The 21,841-nt window shown below is 40.3% G+C and overlaps 1 long non-coding RNA gene across 1 annotated transcript; it reads left to right on the top strand.

Moving 5' to 3' along the window:
- Positions 1-2,675: 2,675 nt before the first annotated feature.
- LOC104102264 (uncharacterized) lies at positions 2,676-21,629 on the top strand. Its single transcript, XR_001970422.3, has 3 exons — positions 2,676-2,931; positions 3,314-3,371; positions 21,427-21,629. It is a non-coding gene; the product is annotated as an uncharacterized lncRNA (long non-coding RNA).
- The last annotated feature ends 212 nt before the right edge of the window (positions 21,630-21,841 follow it).

The following is a 21,841-nucleotide window of genomic DNA, read 5'->3' as shown; positions in this document are numbered from 1 at the left end:
TTCCGGGTGGTTTCAGATCTTCTCCATTAGTTTTGGACGTCAGACTTTTTCGCTGGTGTCGGGTGTTCTTCATCTTCGCGGGGGTGCGTCGCATTCACGATGAAGGATTTGGGAGCTGGGAGTTTTTTTCTTTGCATTTGCGGAGGGGCAACCGCATTTGCGAAGAAGGAAGCTGAGCTGGGCAAGAGACCTTCACATTCGCAAGGGGGTTGAGCGCTTTCGTGAAGAAGAGGGTTCTTTGGCCTTCGCATTTGTGAGACCCCTGCCGCATTTCCGAAGGGTACCATTGGGCAGAAGTATAAGTGATGTAATTTTGAGACTTAGACCCATTATTTCATATTTTGAAACCTACACTTGGATTGGGGCAATATTTGAAGGGGTTTTCACACAAGGTAAGATAGTAAGTGATTTTTGTTCGATGTTTATGTTATATCTTGTTTCCCCATGAATTTTTACACATAGATTATGCGATTCGAAAGATTAATTTAGGGGTTTTGGCTATGGTTTCTGAGATTTGGCAGCCAATTTGATGTCGAATTTGGATGAAATTTGTATATTTAGACACTTATTGGAATGGGTAACCGGGATTTCTGCGTTTGGTCGGGTTCCGAGGTGCAAGCTCGGGTCAACGTTTTGGTTGACTTTGCAGATTTGTATAAATATTGAAGCTTTTATTATTTGGGGTTGTTGATATGGCATTATTTAGTGTTATTGAGTTACATTTTGCTAGAGTCGAGCCTTTCAGAGGTCGATTTGTGCGGGAAGGCATTTTTAGAGTATTTCTTTGGCTTGTTTGAAGTAAGTATCTTGCCTAGCTTTGGTTTGAGGAACTAGTTGCTTGAATAATTGATGATGGCTACACACCAAGGGTGACGCACATATGAGGGATGAGTGTGTGTGTGTGCACCGGGGTTTTATTCATTCTCGAGATAATGCTTAGACTAATTTATGCCATGATGCTAAGCTTCTTTATATCATGCTTCTTATGTTTGTACCCCTTTGTGAGCTACTCAAATATGTTAGAGATTCTAGTAGGTTAATCTCTCGTTCAAAAGTATTAATTGTTATTTATGTGGCATATTCGCCTAATCTGAGCTATGATAGTACACCTTGCACATGAATACAACTTAGCGTATCATTTTTACCAGTCCATGAGCACATGATTTGGTATTAATTGTTGGTATAGATGTATTCTTGTATATGCTTTCTGTGAAATATGGACTAGTTCGTAACACGTGAGTGGTCCGTGCGGGTTTGGGCTATGATAAGCACGTGACTGGTCCGTGTGATTGATAAAGATCCATTACCCTAGGGTCATCCTCTCATGTTTCTCTCATGATGACATACACGCGGTATAAGGAAAACTAATTAGTGTTTGGGTTTTTGCATCTTTTCGCTATTTGCAACTACCTTGGGTGTATACATGTTTTATCACATATCTTCTCTATATGCTATTTGACTGGAACGTGAAGGCACTGTACATATCTTCTCTATATGTTAACCTATGAACATTGATTTGATTCCTAATGCATATCTTCTCCATATGTTGTGTTGTTAATGGATACAAGACTTGTACATCTTCTCTATGTACACTGATTTAGTTATATCTATGGTTTACTCTTAATTTGGTACCATTGCTGTGTATTTGTACAATTTATGAACTGAGCAGGTTGTTAGCGAGTATCATTGGTAATTCCTACTATTATTACATCGCCGAGGTTAGTGATGATACTTGCTAAGTACATGGGGTCAGTTATACTCATATTACACTCTGCACTTAATCATGTAGATCTAAGTGCTGATCCTAGCTGAGAGCTATTGCGATTGTTGTTGAGGTGCTGACAGACGAGGTAGAGCTGTATTCCAACCACAGTCCTTGATGTCTCTTTCCATTTTTGTTACTATTGTCATTATTCAAATTGTATTTCCATTTCATTTTTTCAAACTTGTATTTCCACTGTAGAGCTCATCACTCTGTATTGCCAGTTACCAGTTTTATGTATTGACACAGTTCATTTATGATCTTTGGCTTTAGACTTGTATTAGTTTCCTAAATTTTGTTATCATGTTCTTCTATTGTTATGCTTGACTTGCCTAGTAAGTGAGTTAGACTCCATCAAGACAGGATGGTGATTTTTGGTCTTGACATGATTACCCATGTTACCTTGGGCCCTGTGTGCGTAGATACCCGTTATTCTTTTGGTGTTTGTTGGACACGTGGCCTGTGTCAGGAACATAGATTTGTGTTGTGAGTTGTTGATATTGGATCAGGGGCATGCATTGGAAGCTTTTGACTCATGCATTGGCTAATATACACATTGATATTGAATCCTGATGTAAGGCCCCATAAAAGTTCACCAAGGATGTATGTTTTATGGTTCCAAAGTAAGCTAATGTTCAACAGTATGGATTGTAGATTGTGCAATGTATCGTGGAGTTGGTAGAAAAATTTGCAGAGAGTGGCGATTCTATGGCCTGTTATGCTATCGCGGATCAGTTCCGCTGATCACGAAATCATCGCGGAATGAGTCAGAAGCAACTCCATTTTTTGAGGAATATTTTGTGGTACATTATTCTATCGTGGATCTATTCCGCTGTCCACGGATCTGTTTCACTGGACGCATATCTGTCGCAGATCTGACCATAGCCAACCTAGACTTTTAAGACCATTTTGTGCGCTTTTCCGTGGATTCCTTCCGTTGAGGAATCCATCGCGGATTTGACATCAGGGAGTTATTTTTGGAAATTTTCTAATCAGACTCTATTTTGATATAAGGCCTTAGGGGGTTATTTTAGAATGTATAATCCGATATTCTAGAGAGAGGAGAGCAATTTAGAGAGAGAGGGAGGAGCTCTATCAATCCTACTCTTCAATTCTACCTCAAATTTGGGGATTCAAGAGGGAAACTCACAAGTTCATCAGCCAACCGGGTAAGTTTTTTGTCCCTAAGCTTTCATGCAATGTTTGTAATGGGTTTGAGTAAATATTTAATTGTTTTTGGGCTTACTGGATGGTGATCGGAAGCCTTAAGCCCTCAATTTTTAATTTGGGTGTTTGTGAAGAGTGGAGTATGTGATTCTTGTGGGTTGGAGGTATATGGTTGGGCATGCATGTACAAAGGAAGGTTGTTGGGTGTTGTAGGGATATTGTAGATGGATTGGTGGCTTAAAACAAATTTGTTGTGGGGTAGAGGAATTTCTATTATGGAATATTGTAGTCGATTTTTCATATTTGGTGTTTGATGAAATTCCTAAAAGACCTTTATAGCGAGAGTTCTTCTAATAATGGCTCAATTTGATTATGTTGCTATAGATTGAAGTGTTTCGGGTAACGACATTTCATAGGAACTCTAAGGAGAGCTTAAATCGAGGTATGTTGGCTAAACTCCTTCGGTATAATCGGATTCCATGAATTCCTTGTAAACTCCAACCATGGTTCGTTCAAGTTCCTACCTCTATTGTTCTGAATTTATTCTAACGATTGATGTACTCAACTACTTATGAGTTCAATTCATGCTTTAATTCTCATCTTTATGCTCCTTTACTCTTCTTGATATACTCCAAGTGTCTTAAGCTCTTATTACTCATGTGGTTGTAGCAATGATTCCTAATATTTTAAATACATTTGAGGTTTTATGATGACCCATGGAAATGTTATAGAGGCTCAAGTTTACAAATAAGCATGATGTTGAAATTAAGGCATTCCAATGGTTCCAGACATAATATGTATGCCTCTAAAATAATAAATGCAAACTATTTTGATGTTAAGTCCCCAAGAATGACAAACATAGCTAATGACCTTAAGATGACAAACGAGTACATAACAAGATGAAAGAGAGATGTCCTATGCTAAATGAAGATGAACCTAAAAGATGATGAATTGGGCCCATGCGCCATTGCAATCTACTCATTGATTCTCCACACATGTGTTAATTTTATAAGCTATGCTTCCAGATGATGAACATGAACTTGAAGTATTCTAATGATCCGGTATCTTACGACCCTAAATGTATCCCCAACCTACAACACCCCTTGTTTCTACTACACCTACTGAGAATGTACAGATTCCTCCTCAAACTGATATCCCAGTTCCATCTCCAGCCTCAACCTCCGGTCCTAGTGCTTCTGATGGGGACCTTAGGGGAGCCATCCAATTGTTGACTCACATAGTGGCTTCCTAGGTCCAAAGAAAGAATGCTTCACATACTTGTTCTAGACACCAAGGAGATTCAGCTAGTTCCAGGGTGAACCAATTCCTTCAGTTGGGTCCTCCAGAATTCACGGGTACTAAGCTCGAGGAAGACCCGCAGGAATTTATTGATGAGATGCACAATACTCTTCATGTAATGCATGCCACTGAGACATAAGCAATGGAATTGGTCTCTTATCACCTTAAAGATGTGGTGTGTTCATGGTTTGAGTTGTGGGAGGAGTCCCGTGAGGCGGGTAGACCTCCGGCAAAGTAGAACGAGTTTGCGGATGCTTTCATGGATCATTTCTTACATGCCAAGACTAGGGCAGCCTGTGCTGACGAGTTTGAGAACTTGAAGAAATGTAGTATGAGTGTGTGGGAATACCATTTGAAATTTGCATATCTTTCCAAGTATGCTCTCTACATGTTACCCACTATGGAGGGTAGGGTACGCCGATTTGTGCGAGGCCTTAGTCCTTTGGTCATCAATGAGGCTGCTACAACCACCTTGAACTCTTATATGAATTATGGGAAGATGGTGTAGTTTTCTCAAGCCATGAAGGATCGAAGGTTAAAAAGAACAAATGAGCAAGATAACAACAAGAAGGCCCGGTCCGCGAGAAAATTTAGTGGCTCCTACAGTGTAGGTGGCGTTGGAAAGACATTTCCTAGAAGAGTGTCATTCGGACCCTCACAGTCATTTACTCAGTCTTCAGCTAGAGCACCGCCATTAGGGCCCAGTCAGCAGTAGTGGGACCGTAACATGCCAAACCAGGGCAACGAGGGACCTAATCAGCAGATTTAGTCGAGTGGGAACTTTCACCTGTAAAGGCCCCTATGTCCTACATGTAGGAGGCGTCATTTAGGGGTATGCCTTCGTGGTACTGAAGAATGTTTCGGGTGCAGAGTCAAGGGTCATCAGCTAAGTCAGTGTCCCAACAACCAAAGAACTTCAAGTAAGTTCCTCAACCCTTTCCACCGTATTCTATGATGTGTTTGAATGAGTATGAACATAGAGTTTCATGCCCTGTATGTTTGACCATGGGATGATAAATTTTACATGTTTGAACCTCCAACTCCAGTAATTCTAACTCTTATGGGAATGACGAGGTGAGGTGGCATTGGATAGGGAGGGGAAAGTTACAAGTGTTACCCCAAGGTTATAACTCGATTTAAGGAAACTAGGTAGGATATCTTCGAGGTTTTATATATATATATATATATATATATATATATATATATATATATATATATATATATATATATATATTATAAGAGAAAGGTGCATGTTAAGGTATATGACCTCAGTTACTCTATAGGTGTATGTACATAAGTTTTCACATGAAAGGAAACTCAAGTTGCTTTTAGTTATGTTCAAAGTATCTTTTTCATCTTCCAAGCCTGGGGAGACGTGATCAAGATTCTCCACGAATGTTACCTGAGGATTGAGGGGGATACTAAAAATTTGAAGATCATATTTTTTATTGTCTCTTTAAAGTAGATGTTTAGGAAGGGCAAGGGAAGCTATATAGTGCTCATAATGATGTGCCTTAGTATGTCGAATCATAATTGGGTCAAGGAGTGGATATAGTAATGTGTTTTGGGGAATATAGGGCCAATGAAGGTCGTGGTTGAAAATCTTATCGTGTATTAAGTTGTTCTCACACTGTGTGGTACCTCGTATGGCAGGAGATGTGAATCCCCCATTGGATGGTCCAATGTTGGTGTAGCAAAGTTGATAGGGCCTGAACGCATTCACTAAGCCATAGACAAAGTCAAGGTCATCATGCAATTGTTGAGCTTACAAGAATGTTAGAAGTTTACTTTTTATGAGTTATGTTCAAACTTGTGCAATTTATGCTAAGATGCCCCTTGGGGCAATACAATGCCTATAAGGTTCTATAAGGTTATGGTTTGTGTTGTTTTTATGCTATGTGTCACGCCCCGACCTCGGGGAGCGCCACAGGCGCTCAACCGAGATAACCCGGCCGAGCAGGCCTGTACAATACCTTATACCCGAACTCACTCATGAATAAAGAAAAAATCCATTTCATTAATTAGACAATGGGGAGGATCATGTGAACAACGCCGATTCCTTATCATTAGTTACATCATTTATAAAGTTCAAAATACATACACTTTCATAGTTTGAAGTGGAACGTGTGATACAAATATAACATTACTAGATTGACTTCCCCAATACCAACATACCGCCCACACTATGTCTACGGAGCCTCTAATAGATACAAAAGAGTACGATGATAGTACCGGCAACAAGGCCCGGCTATACCTCAAAACACAATACACAAGGAAAAAAAGATATACGACCCCAATATGAAGTGGGGCTCACCAAGTCAACTGGGAAGATGGTGTACCGCTATTAATGATCAAAGTCACATACTGTGGAACCATCTGCATCCATTAAAGATGCAGCGTCCCTGACAAAAGGGACGTTAGTACATATAGAATAGTACTAGTATGAATGACTAAACACCCTCTCAATAGAACGAACGTTAACACAAGGAAGGACAATCAAAAATTAATGGGAGCCTCAAACAATACCAAAACATCAAGTTAAGAGCAAGACAAGTTTTCAAGTAAATTTTCATATTTTAGGTTGGGAGATCTTTTCACCGATATACCATCGTGATTTTAGCCCGGAGTCCGATCACGGCCCGATCGGCTAGGTCGTCTCACCCAAAGACATCAACCACAATTACAATCATTATCTCAGTCTCAGTTATTATTTCAATCATAATCTCAAGCACAATCACAACAATGTGTGCGGCATGGCATCCGATCACGACCCGACCGGTTAGGCCGTCTCACCACAATGTCGTGTGGATCAACATCACCCTTTTCTAGAAATTACATTATCTCAATAAAAAGGAATATTCTCATTACATCAATCTCATCCCAATAAAGGGGTACAATCACAATTCACTCCTATACCGACAAGTGTAGTTTCGGGGTTAGGTTATTTCAACCTACCCTTCCTCGGTGACTAACGATACTCCCAGGGTGTTTATTTATTTAAAGAATTGATAACTCATTTCATTATCTTTTATATATCATTCATTTCATTGGCACCAACGATCATAACACAATGTCACTCTTGGCACGTTGGTCGTATTTCATATTTTATGTTCATCCCTTTTACTTTCAAACATCATCACTGATCATCGACAACAAAGCATATCTATTCAAGACTTTAAGTCCACATGTGAGCAAATAAGAATGTTAAGCACATTGAGATTTCTTACATAATTTAGCATAATAGCTTTCATTTGAATCACGACTTGAAGTTATTACATTTAGATATGCAACCCATGCTTCGAGCACATTTTCAAATAGAACATAACATAACAAGAACATTTGGAATACATATTGAACATATATTTCTTGATACAAGGCTTATTCGGAATAATCAATTTATAATGAACAACTCGGGACTTACAAGGATATTGTGGGGTTCAATTCTAAGACATAAGTTTACCCAACATACCTCGCCTAGATCTTTTTAAACTATTACAATGTTCCAGAATTCATAGTCACTTAGATCTATTTAGAAATATAGCAAAATTGAACACAAATTAGGAAGGAGTTTATGGTTCCAGCTCGTTTGAGCATTTTATCAAACACTAGGTTTGCATTAAGGTTTCAAGGTCCTCATATGATGGATCCCTTCATCCCACTACCCAAAGTTTACCCAAATGAGCTCAACAATCTTTCCATTACCTTTGATGGTACATGCATGAATAATGAACAACTCCCACACCCCAGAATTTCTTTTCTCATTACCTATTTCCAATTAAATCCCAGAATTGAGGGCTGGGGAGTAGAATCTTACCTCTAGGATGAAGACCTAGTGAGTTTTTCTTGTGAATTCTTCAAATTTGAGCAAGAGTTGATGAACAATAACCTTAGAAACTTCCTCTCTCACTCTAGACCACTCCCCTCTCTCTAAATATCATTTAGGACCAGCCAAAATAACCCACTAGTTGTTTCTATGAAAATGGGGTCGGGTGAAAATTTCCAAACTTAAACTCTATGAAACCGGGCCTGCGGTCGCAGACCGGACTGCAAAAACAGGTATGCGGCCCGCAAATGGGATCACAGAAAAGGGTCTCAAAATTGGGCTATTCGAGTTGGATCTGCGGCAGGTGTGCGGTCACATAATGCACCGAAGAACTCCCCTCCGAACATCTTCATGCTGGATCTGCGATGGATTTTGCGGCCCGTGAAATGGTTATGCGGCTGCATAATAGACCGCAAAACATCCTCCAAAAATGGGCCATTTCTCTGCTTCACTCTGCGAAGGTTCTGCGGCCCGTAGAGTGATTCTGCGATCGCATAGTGGACCACACAAATGCCATACTTTGCCAAAATTTTTCTTTAACTCCCCAACGCACTGTTCAACCCAACAAGTGTGTATCGTCAACATATAATCCTATCTTGGCACCACAAAACCCCGGGTTTTTGGTGAAATTTTACGGGGTCTTACACTATGATGCATTGTTGTATTATGAATATGTTGTTAGGATTTGTTCTTGGGGCCCTCCGACAGGTGGATAGACCCAAATACAGGGGGAACTCTACCAAAATATTTTAGAAATTTGGGGGAGTTAGCCAAATTTGGAACTCTTAGTATGATGATAAAAAGCTGAGTCATATTGGGTGTCTATGATGGACTGTAACCCTCATTCGAGGATGAATGATCCTAAGCTAGGGAGGATGTACGAACCCATAAAAGTTCACCAAGGATGTATGTTTTTATGGTTCCAAGATAAGCTATTGTTCCACGGTATGGATTTTGGACTGTGCAATGCATCGTGGAGTTGGTAAAAACTTTTATGGAGAATAGCGATTTCGTGGCCCATTATGCTATTGCAAATCTGCACCGCTGACTACGGAATCATAATGGAATGATTCAGAAGCAAATCAATTTTTGAGGAACATTTTGTGGACCATTGTGCTACCGTGGATCTGTTCCGCTGACCGCGAATCCGTCGTGTAACGATCCGACTGGTCGTTTTGAGAATTAGCATTCCATTTGGTGGCTTAAGGTCTCGAGCAACTTCGTATTCTGTATTATGACTTGTGTGTGTGGCTGAGTTTGGTTTTTGTATGATTTGGGATTGATTTGGAAGAATGATCTTGTTTTAGGAGCTTAAGTGGCAAGAGTTGACCGGACTTTGACTTTTGTGTAGATGACTTCAGAATGGCATTTTGATGATTCCAATAGCTTTGTATGGTGATTTTGGACTTAGGTATATGTCCGGATTTGGATTTGGAGGTTCGTAAGTTGATTTGATGCATTTGCCAAAAGTTTGAAAGTTGAAGGTTTGGAAGGTTGAGAGGTTTGACCGGGAGTTGACTTTGTCGATATCGAGTTCGGATTTCAATTTTGGGAGTTGGTATAACGCCTTTGGGTCGTTTGGGACTTGTATACAAAATTTGATCTTATTCCGAGTTGATTTGATATGATTCGGCGCGAGTTGTAGAAGTTGAAAGTTCATAGGTTCATTAAGTTCGATTTGAGGTGCGATTCGTAGTTTTGACATTGTTGATGTGATTTGAGGCCACGAGTAGGTCCGCAATATATTTTGGGACTTGTTGGTATATTCAGACAGGGTCCCGAGGCCTCGGTTGTGTTTAAGATGGGTTACAGACCATTTCTCCATGTTTTGGACTACTGATTTGCTGGTGTATGATGTTTTATTCGCAATCGCGATGGTCCAACCACGATCTCATAGGATGCTTGGTGACTGACCTTTTGCCTTCTTTACATTCACAGTGAACAGTATGTTTCGCGTGCTTGTGAGTGTTGCTTCATCACGTTCGCGGTTGGTGTTACGCAATCGTGTAGTGGGCGACTATGCTAGGGAGGCCAGTACTTTGTTCTTCGCGTTCGCATAGAGCTGTCTGCGATCGTGTTAGCTGAGGCAGTGATGAATCGCATTAATGCCCCTTGTTTCACCTTCGCATAGTGCTTTTGTGGGGGCAATGTTGTTTCTTCTTCGCGATCACTTGTCTATTTCTGCGATCACTTGTTTAGAGAGCTCACATTTGGGAAATTTTGGAGGGAATTTTCATATTATGGATTGCGGTAAGTGTTCTTTATCCGGATTTGATGATATTTCATGATTCCATCTTTGTTTTTATCATTAAATTAGTGATTTGAATTGGAGAAAATGAGAATTTTTGTATAAACTTTCAAAAATGTAAAATGGGGATTTGAAGGCCAATTTAATGTCAGAATTACATAATTTTGATATAGTTGGACTCGTATCGGAATTAATGTTCGGATTTTGTAAATTTTGTCGGGTTCAGAGGTGCGGACCCGAGGTTCACTTTTTAGTTTTTGTTAAAGATCAAAGCTTTATTATCCGAAATTGTTTCATATGGTTTTTATTTATGATATTAAGTTATTTTGGCTAGACTTGAGCCGCCCGGAGATTGTTTAACACGAGAAGGTCATTTTAGAGTATTGATTTTCCTTCTTTGACATAAGTATCTTGCCTAACTTTGTGTGGGAGAACTACCCCTTAGGATTTGAGCTGTTTGTGCTATTTGTGTCATGTGAAAGCTGTGTATGCGAGGTGACGAGTACATACTCGGGCTTATATGTGAAAATTGACCGGTTTAGACTCTTAGGCTTCTTTCATGCATTTTTTCGAAATTGTTAGCACTTGTTATATCTTTAGTTCGTCATGTTTACTATCACATGCTTTATTTGAAGTTGTTGTTACATGTCACGTCTTTTACTTGTCAAGTTTACTCTTATATGCTTTATTTGATGTCGTTACCTCTTTTATCATTACGTGACTTCCTTTATTATCGTGTTACTCTTAATTACAATTGTTGTTACATGATATCCTTTTGTTGCTGGGTTATTCTCATGCATTTAGACGTAGTTTCTAGTTCGTGCCATCTCTTTCCTTGTTAGCCTATTTCACACACTAGAATCCGAAGTTTGCCATTTCATGGAAATACCTTCATTATCGAGTTTATCTTTGAGCAATTGATTGGAGATGAAGTTGTTGAAAGTCATTAACTTATTTTAATTGAAATTGTGTTTAAAGGGGGTGTTGTCATTGTTGAGTTACTTTCCCATTTAGATTGTTGTTATTGAGAGTCTATATACATTGTGTTTGAGCCATGAGCTATTTGTTGTGAAAAAATTGATATTGTTGGTTCTTTTGGAAAGGTTGTGGCTTATGGGCACTTGTGGTATGAGTTGATATGTCGTGTTGTTGTGATGTTAGTACATGTGAATTTTTGTGTTGATTGGTTGTTGTTATGCGGAGCATAAGGGTGGCATCTAACTGTTGTTATGCGGGGCATAAGGGTGGAATCTCACTGTTGTTGATTGTACGGAGTGATACGGGTGGCTATTGTGTTATTGTCCGGGCAGAGCGATAAGGGTGACTATTATGCGGAGTGATACGGGTGGCTATCAGAGTGATATGGGTGGCTATCAGAGAGATAAGGGTGGCAAATGTCAGGGATGATGTGTGATGGCCTGGGGGCATTATGTGGATGATATTCGTGTGATGATGTGATTTTCCTTGTGTTTGTCATACACCTTATGTGACTTGTGTATTTCTTTTAATAAGCTACTCGATATCTTTGATATTACTTGTTGACTCGGGTTGTAATAGTACACTTGCACAAGAATACACTAGCATGCCACTTATACTAGTTCAGGAATATGAAACTTAACATTTATTGATTGTGCCCATGTATTCTTGTATTATCTGCTTTCATTGTAGTATTGAGCCTGTGACCATGCATGGTGGATTGTGATATGGAGCCTGTGACCATGCTGGGCAAATTGAGATAGTGAGCATGTGACAAGGCCAGGCGGAATGTGATTCTGAGCCTGTGATCTTGCCGGGTGGATGAGATATTGACACGTGAGTTGTCCATGCGGTTGTGATTGGAAATGTGGTCACAAGGTGCCGTGATCATATGATTTGTGGTTCAGACTCGTGACTTGTGATTATGAGATGAAGTTGTCATGCCCCAAAATCAAGGAGCTCGACCGACGCTCAACCGAGTGAACTCGACCGAGCAAGCATGTTAGATTTTCTTATACCCAAACTCATTCACGAATGGAGATAATACATATTTTCATTAATTAGACAAAAGGTGTTCACGTCTACAATACCAATTTATTTCCAATAATTTCATCATTTTTAAAGTCTCAAATAGACAAGTAATACAACCACAACATAATATATATTTTGACTTTTCCAGCACCAATACACAACCCACACTATGTCTACGGAGCCTCTATAGATAAAGAAGAGTACAATGATAATGCCGGCAACAAGGCCCCGGCTATATCTCAAACAGAATACACAAAGTACAAAAGATTCTTGACCCCAGAATGAAGTGGGGCTCACCAAGTCAGCTGGGAAGAAGGTGCACTGCTATCACTGATCAATATCTCCTACTGTGGAACCACCTCACTTGAGCTTCCTTACAGTCTAAGTGTTCCGGAATTCTTAGCAACTTCAATCTCTAGGATGAAGACCTAGTGAGTTTCCCTCCTTAATCTTCCGAAACTTGAGCAAGAATTGAAGAACAATTATTGAAGAACACCTTCTCACTCTAGAGCACTCTCTCTCACTCTAAAGTGTCAGATTATTGCTCAAAAATGGCCTAAAGAGTGTATTTAATAAAATAGGGTCGGATTTTAAAAAACCCAAAAATGGAGCTCCGGAACGGTTCTGCGGTCGCATATGCAACCGCATAATGGATATGCAGATCGCATATCGGTCGCATAATTACTGACAAAAATGATCAAAAATATGTCTGTGTATGCGGTCATTATGCGGTCCGCATAACTGTTATGCGGTCGCATAATGCATCCCATAACAGTTATGCGGTCGCATAGTCGACCGCATAGCTGCTTTCAGAATGGCCCTCTCCTGCTCACTTCTGCGGCCATTATGCGCCCCGCAGAGTGATTATGCGGTCGCATAATGGACCGCATAAACGTATTTTTCCGCCAAAAATTTTCCTTTACTTTCCCGTGCATTGTTCAACCCAAAGAGTCCGAGCCGCAGCTCGCAAGCTTGCCGCGAAGAATTTCTATAATCCTCAACACGTAAGACTAGTCCGGCATCATGAAACATTATTTTCTTTGCAAATTTTATCGGGCTTTTCACTTAAGTACTTCGAAATTTTTCGGGGTGTTACATTCTCCCCCGCTTAGGATCATTCGTCCTTGAATAAGGGTAAAAATCCGTCATTAGCATCTTATGCAACTTAGTTTATTTTATACCACAAACTAGCAGCCCCAAATTTGACTAACTCCCTAAATTTCCAAATATTGCGCCAGAGTTTCCTTTGTAATTAGGCCTATCCACCTGTAAGAGAGCCCTAGAAACACATCCTAACAGCATATACATAATCCAACGATGTAACATAATACAAAACAACACCAACTGTGGCCTCATAAGCAATATATTTTCAGAAAGGAACACCCTTAACGCCAATTATTCAAATGATACAAAAATTCATAAAAAGTAAGTCTTATAATTTTCCTAGATCACAACTTTATAAATACATTGTCATTGAAACAAATAAGGATACTTTTTCTTTATTTCTTCCTCGGCCTCCCAAGTATCCTCTTCAACCTGTTGGTTTTGCCACAACACTTTCACAGAGCTAATTTCTTTATTTCTCAATTTCCGGACTTGGGGATCAATAATAGAAACCGGAATCTCTTCGTAAGTCAATTTCTCATTTACCTCAATAGTCTCAATCGGAACAATGAGTGTCAGATCTCCAACTACTTTCTTCATCATAGACACATGAAATACCGGGTGTACTAATGACTTCTCAGGTGGTAGCTCAAGCTTGTACGCCACCTCACCGATCCTCTGAATGATTTTGTACGGTCCGACATACCTCAGACTTCTTTTTTGTATCCACATTCCTCTTCATATCATTCCACCAATAGAATTCCTTAAGATCTTGATACCTTTTTGTAGAACCTGGGTGCACAGAATACCTAGATGTTACATCCCGCATTTCGTACGTTAAAGTTTCGTCATAAGTTAATCGACGTAGACTCGGGAATGAGATTATTTTGAGATCATAAGCATTTATGCTATTTGTAACAAGTGATAAGTAAGTTTTATAAAGGACATAGGGTTAACGAATCAAAGAAATTGAGTATCGCCGAAGTTTCTTATTTTGGGATAAAATATGGTCCGAGCTATAATACCCGTTATTTATGGACTAGTACCATATAGGGCACCCTATGACCGTGATAATATGATGTATAAAGTGTATTAAGATAAGTAAAAGTTTAAGTAATTTGAGATAATTCTTAATTATGTGGGTAATTGGTTAATTATCGGGTAGCGGAATATTACCTAATTAATTAATTGGTTATAAGATAAAGTTAAAACCCCCCAACCCGACGTGGAAGCAAGCCACAACTAAGACATATGACTTTTAGTCATATTGGCTTAGGTGGCTATCTAAAGTAATAAGACATTAGCGTGGAAGTCATACAAGTTTGGTTTCATTTTATACAAGTTTGGTTTTCATTTGGACATAGAATGATAAAGTGAGAAATCATATATCTTTCTTCCTAAATTCAAAGCATTTCAAAAAACAAAACAGTCGCTAAAACTCAGTTTAACAAGCTTCTAACAAATAATTCTTGCGACCAAATTAATTACAGCGAGAATTATTAGCACCTTAGCAACGTAAAATTTTGCGGTTCCAAAGGAGTATGGTGTAACCTTTTCCAAGAATATCATAAGGATTTTTCCCTACTCCAGGTATGTTAAGACTAATCCTTCTTTCTTTTGGCCTGATCCAAGTAACGATACGTAAATGTAATGCTATTCCATAAGTGGTTCTACTCTTAGCAGTTAAGGATGTCTATGTATTCATTCATGTAAAATGATATTCAAGCATGTCTATATATGTACCTAGTTCCCAATTGATGTGTTTAATAAAAATGTTAATATTATAATGGTATAATATGTATTATGCATTTACCACCGAGCTACGGCCGGTTGGGCAGTTATACATCTACCACCGAGCTACGGCCGGTCGGGTAGTTACCACCGGTTGGGCTGTTATGTATTATTATTTACCACCGGTTGGGCTGTTATGTATTATTATTTACCACCGATTGGGTAGTTATGCATTTACCACCGAGCTACGGCCGGTCGGGCAGTCATGCATTTACCACCGCACTACGATCGGCCGGGTAGTTACCACTGATCAGTTGGAAAGTTAACGTCACAAAAATGAGATAACTAGAACTATTATATTGTAGTTTTATTTATATATACGAGATGGGTTTTATTCTATATGTTACGGCCCTCAGCGGCAAAGTCAGAAGTAATGAGTTGACTCTTATCTCTCCCCGAGATAGTATCTTATTATTATTACGTTTTATTATTGCCTTAGATACTCGGTACATTCTTCGTACTGACGCCCCTTTTTCTGGGGCGCTGTGTTTCATGCCACACAGGTGTAGATAGGCGAGGTGAGGACCATCTACTATAGGCTACCTCTAGATATCAGCTTTTGGTTGGTGAGCTCCACATCTTCCTACATCTATATATGCTGCTTTGTTTTATGAGGATGTTAGGGACCCTGTCCCGACTGATATGTTATGGTCATGTTTTCTTAGAGGTTTTGCAGACAATGTCCTGTGTATAGCTTTAGGTATGACATGTCAATGGCCTTGTCGGCCCCTATGTATCTATATAAATCTTTTTGAATTAGTTATGTGAGTTAAGTTCTAATATTATTAATTACATATATAGATGTGGCCTATCATGCCCCGTGACGAGTCTTATAGAAAAAAAAAGATAAGGTACGTGGCGCTCGGTTGAGTAGGCACTGGGTGCCAGTCGTGGCCCTCTGATTTGGGTCGTGACACTAGAAGTGTGAGCTTCAGTCAATATTCTTTCACGGAGACCATCCAAATTTGGAACACATAGTCGCCCTTGGTACCTTAGTGTACCATCATCCATGCCAAGAGAAAAGGCCATGGTCTTATGTTTATGAATTCCCTCTTTCAATTGCACCAATAATGGATCATTGTATTGCTTCTCTTTGACTTCCACAACAAGCGATGATTCAACCCTATTATGCACAATTACCCCTCCCTCACTAGAGTCCGTAAGACGAACTCCCAAACTAGCCAGTCGATAAACTTCCTTGGCCAATGGCCTTTGGTATGCCTCCAAGTGTGCTAAACTACCCATAGAATTTCAGCTAAGAGCATCTGCCACAACATTAGCTTTTCGCGGATGGTATAAAATATCAATGTCATAATCCTTGAGTAATTCAAGCCATCTTCTCTACCTCAGATTCAATTTCTTCTGTTTGAAAATATATTGAATGCTCATATGGTCTGTGAATATATCCACACGGACCCCATATAAATAATGACGCCAAATTTTCAATGCAAATACCACTGCTGCAAGTTGTAAATCATGTGTTGGATAGTTCTTTTCATGATTCTTGAGTTGCCTAGAAGCATAAGCTATCACCTTCCCATGTTGCATTAATACACACCCAAGCCCGATTCTTGAAGCATCACAATATACCACAAATCCATCTATACCCTCTGGTAGAGTCAACACCGGTGCCGTAGTCAATCTTTCTTTCAATTCCTGGAAACTCTTTTCACAAGTATCTGACCATTGGAACTTAATTGCCTTATGCGTCAATTTAGTCAATGGGGAGGCAAGAGTAGAAAAATCCTCCACAAACTTTCTGTAATAACCAGCTAAGCCTAAGAAACAGCGAATCTCTGTTGGAGTTGTAGGTATGGCCAATTCTTCACAGCTGCAATTTTCTGAGGATCAACCTTAATTCCTTCATTAGAAGCAACATGACCCAAGAATATGACTGACTCGAGCCAAAATTCACATTTTGAAAACTTTGCATATAATTTGTGCTGATGCAAGGTTTGCAGAACTACCCTGAGATGGTCAGCATGGTCCTCCTGATTTCGTGAATATACAAGAATATCATCAATGAACACTATCACAAAGGAGTCGACGAATGGCTTAAAAACGCAATTCATAAGATCCATGAAGGCAGCTGGGGCATTGGTTAGCCCAAAAGACATCACCAGAAATTCAAAAAGCCTATACCGGATCCTAAAAGCTGTTTTCGGAATATCCCGCTCCCTCATCTTCAATTGGTGATACCCAGATCATAAATTAATTTTGGAGAAGTACCTAGCACCTTGCAATTGGTCAAACAAGTCATCTATAATTGGCAGTGGGTACTTATTTTTGACTGTTACCTTATTAAGCTGCCGATAGTCAATACACATTCTCAATGACCCATCTTTATTTCTTACAAAAAGGACCGGTGCGCCTCAAGGCAACACACTCGGCCGGATGAAACCCTTTTCTAACAAATCTCTTAATTGTTCCTTTAGCTCCTTCAATTCTAACGGTGCCATTCTGCAGGGTGGAATAGATATAGGATGTGTGTCTGGCATCATATCAATCCCAAAATCAATCTCCCTTTCTGGTGGGATCCCAGGGAGTTTATCCGGAAAGACTCCCTGAAATTCATTCACAACAAGCATGAACTCAAGTGTAGGTTCCTCGGCATCGGTGTCCGTAACCCGAACCAAATGGTAAATACATCTCTTGTTGATCATCTTTGTGGCCTTAAGGTAAGAAATAAACCTACCCTTCGGCACTGCATCATCACCCTTCCACTCAATAACTGGATCATTTGGAAATTTGAACCTAACAGTCCTGGTTCGGCAATCAAGCTTGGTAAAACATTAATAAAGCCAATCCATCCCCATTATCACATCAAAATCGACCATTCTCAATTCAATAAGATCGGCCATGGTGTTCCGACCACGCAACATGACAACACAATCCCTATAAACCCGCGCGGCCAAAATAGACTCACCAATCGGAGTAGATACAGAGCACGACTCATAAAGTTGTTCTGGTTCTATCCCAAATTCCATAGCAACCTAAGGTGTGACATATGACAAAGTGGAACCGGGATCAATAAGAGCATATACTTCATAATATTGGACAGTCAATATACATGTGACAACATCTGGAGAAGCCTCTGAATTCTGGCGACCCCTCTGTGCTCCACCCCTAGCTGCACCATGCCCTATGGGTGTTGGAGTGCCTCGAGCTGGAGGAGGTGCTGCGAATGTAGTAGCTGCAAAATTGGCTGGCTGTGCCATGCCCCTGCCCGCACCCTGGCGGGACGAATGACAATCCCTCTGAATGTGACCCCTCAATCCGCATCCATAGCATATGGGTAAGTCTATGTAGCATATTCCTAGGTTCATCTTTCCACAACAAGGACATAGGGGCCTCCTCTGCTGCTGGAACCTACCACCATGACGACCCTGCTGATATGAGCTCTTGTTGCCCTGACTGGGCCTTACACGGCTCCATTGCTGCTGCTGACTAGGCCATGATGGAAGTGCACTATCCGAAGACTGAGCAAAGGACTGTGATGGCAAGACGACCCTGACGACCCTCCTCTGAATGTTGACTTTCCACCACCCGAAGAACCACCAAAGTTGCCCATAGATCGGGCCTTATTACTACCCTCTCGCTCCATTCTGCTCCTTAATTTACGGGTCTTTGTGGCTTGAGCGAATGCCACCATCTTTCCATAGTTCATATCAGAATTAAAGGCAGTTGTAGCAGCCTCATTAATTACCAAGGGACTAAGGCCTTGTACAAATCGGCACACTCTAGCCTCCATAGTGGGCAGCATGTAAATAGCATACTTAGACAAGTAATCGAATCTCATATGGTAATCCCACACACTCAGGCTACCTTGACTCAAGTTCTCAAACTCAGCATCACGGGCTGCCTTAGTCTCGGCAGGCAAGAAATGATCAATAAAGGCATCGGCAAACTCACCCCACCTCGCCGGAGGGCTCCCTTCTTTCACGGGACTCCTCCATAGTTCAAACCAAGAATATGCCACCTCTTTTAGGTGGTAGGAGGCCAATTCCACTGCCTCTGTTTCAGTAGCACACATAGCTCTGAGAGTCTTGTGCATCTAATCAATGAATTCCTGGGGATCTTCCTCTGGGTTAGTACCCGTGAACACTAGAGGATCCAACTGGAGAAACCTGTTCACCTTGGAACCAGTAGAATCCCCTGGCTGACTAGAAGAAGTGGGTGCAACATTTGACCTTTGTGTCTGGGAAGCCACTATTTGAGCCAACATCTGTATGGCTCCCCTAAGATCAATATCAGAAACACCAGAATTGGAAGCTGGAACTGGAAGTGGAACTGGTATATCAGTTGGAGGAACTGTTGCACCTTTAGTAGGTGTAGGGACAGGTGCTGTCTGATCAGTTGTAGTAGAGTAAGGCAGTGTAGTAACTGGAGGAATATCCTCACTCCTTGGGTGCTCACCCGCATCATCAATTATACGATCAACTGTCTCTCTTGGGGTGATATTGGCTCTTTGTCCAGTTCTTGCCTTCTTCTTAGGTGCCATGTACTGAAAATTAGAGCAACTCAGGAGTTAAAGGAGGAACAATCTTACAACCGGCTTTATCGCACGACCAAGAACATGAAAGAAGGGTATTATTCCTAAATTCCCATGTAGCATCCTAATTATAGATGTGGTCGATAACATACCTATAATAAGTACTCTACTAGACACGGCTCCGAGACATCCTAGGACACTTTAAAACCTTAGGCTCTGATACCAAGTTAGTCACGCCCCAAAACCAAGGAGGGCGACCGGCGCTCAACCGAGTGAACTCGACCGAGCAAGCCAGTTAGATTTCCTTCTACCCAAACTCATCCACGAATGGAGATAATACATATTTTTATTAATTAGACAGAAGGTGTTCACGTCTACAATACCAATTCATTTCCAATAGTTTCATCATTTTTAAAGTCTCAAATTGACAAGTAATACAACCACAACATAATATATATTTTGACTTTCCCAGCACCAATACACAACCTACACTATGTCTATGGAGCCTCTATAGATAAATAAGAGTAAAATGATAATGCCGGCAATAAGGCCCCGGCTATACCTCAAACAGAATACACAAAGTACATAAGATTCATGACCCCGGAATAAAGTGGGGCTCACCATGTCAGCTGGGAAGAAGGTGCACTGCTATCACTGATCAATGTCTCCTGCTGTGGAACCACCTCACTTGAGCTTCCTTACACTTTAAATGTTCCGGAATTCTTAGCAACTTCAATCTCTAGGATGAAGACCTAGTGAGTTTCCCTCCTTAATTTTTCAAAACTTGAGCAAGAATTGAAAAACAAATATTGAAGAACACCTTCTCACTCTCTCTCTCACTCTAAAGTGTCAGATTATTGCTCAAAAATGGCCCAAAGAGTGTATTTAATGAAATAGGGTCGGGTTTGAAAACCCCAAAAATGGAGCTCCGGAACGGTTCTGCGGTCGCATATGCGACCGCATAATGGATATGCGGACCGCATATCGGTCACATAATTGCTGACAAAAATGATAAAAAATTTGTCTGTGTATGTGGTCACTATGCGGCCCATATAACTGTTATGCGGTCGCATAATGCAACGTATAATAATTATGCGGTCGCATAGTCGACCGCATAGCTGCTTCCAGAATGGCCCTCTCCTGCTCACTTCTGCAGCCATTATGCGGCCCGCAGAGTGATTATGCGGTCGCATAATGGACCGCATAAATGTACTTTTCCGCCAAAAAATTTCCTTTACTTTCTCGTGCATTGTTCAACCCAAAAAGTCCGAGACGCAGCTCGCAAGCTTGCCTCGAAGAATTTCTATAATCCTCAACACGTAAGCCTAGTCTGGCACCATGAAACATTATTTTCTTTGTAAATTTTACCGAGCTTTACATTTAAGTACTTGAAAAATTTTCGGGGTGTTACAGAAGTATCTCGGAGTATTTCATTGTGAGATCTATGTTGGAACAACTTGTTTGTTGGTTGACATTTGTTTCCCTTATATGTTCTTGCTGGTAACTTACGATGTTCTTGTTACTTTAAATGTTTAAGTCATATGTTGATTCTTTTTGCCATTTACTGATTCCTGCTTTCATTATTAGCTTTATAGTTTTGTATTACACAGGTTATTTTGACTAGTAGGTTTCTTGACTTGTACCTCGTCACTACTCCACCGAAGTTAGTCTTGATACTTACTGGGTATAGATTGTGGTGTACTCATAGTACCTTTTTGCATATTTTTGTGCAGAGTCAGATATTGGAGATACCAGACTCAGGCGAAGTTAGCTTATCGATCGCGAGGATTCAAGGTAAAGCTACTTAGTCATCGCATTCCCTTGGAGTCCTTTCCTTTCATTGTACTGTCAACTTGTTATTTGAAAAGTATTGTATTTTGATCTTTGAGATCTTTCCATGTATTCAACTAGAGTTAGTGAGTCTGTATTACCTAATCCTGGGAGGTTGTTATGATTATTGCCGCATAGGCTCAGTTCACTTTTGTTTCGGTATTCATATTGAATTCTGATCTAAATTATCATTGTTAAACTGGCTTAATTGTTATAAGTAATCGACTTATATAGTCTTAGAGACTAGGTCCCATCACGACGCATGTAGTGGGATTTTGGGTCGTGACAAGTGTAAGGCCCCGTAAAATGTCACCTAAA

Source organism: Nicotiana tomentosiformis, chromosome 3, assembly GCF_000390325.3.
Source record: "Nicotiana tomentosiformis chromosome 3, ASM39032v3, whole genome shotgun sequence".
Lineage (NCBI taxonomy): Eukaryota > Viridiplantae > Streptophyta > Magnoliopsida > Solanales > Solanaceae > Nicotiana > Nicotiana tomentosiformis.
Note: the sequence above shows the minus strand (reverse complement) of the source record. Positions and strands in the feature narration are given on the sequence as shown.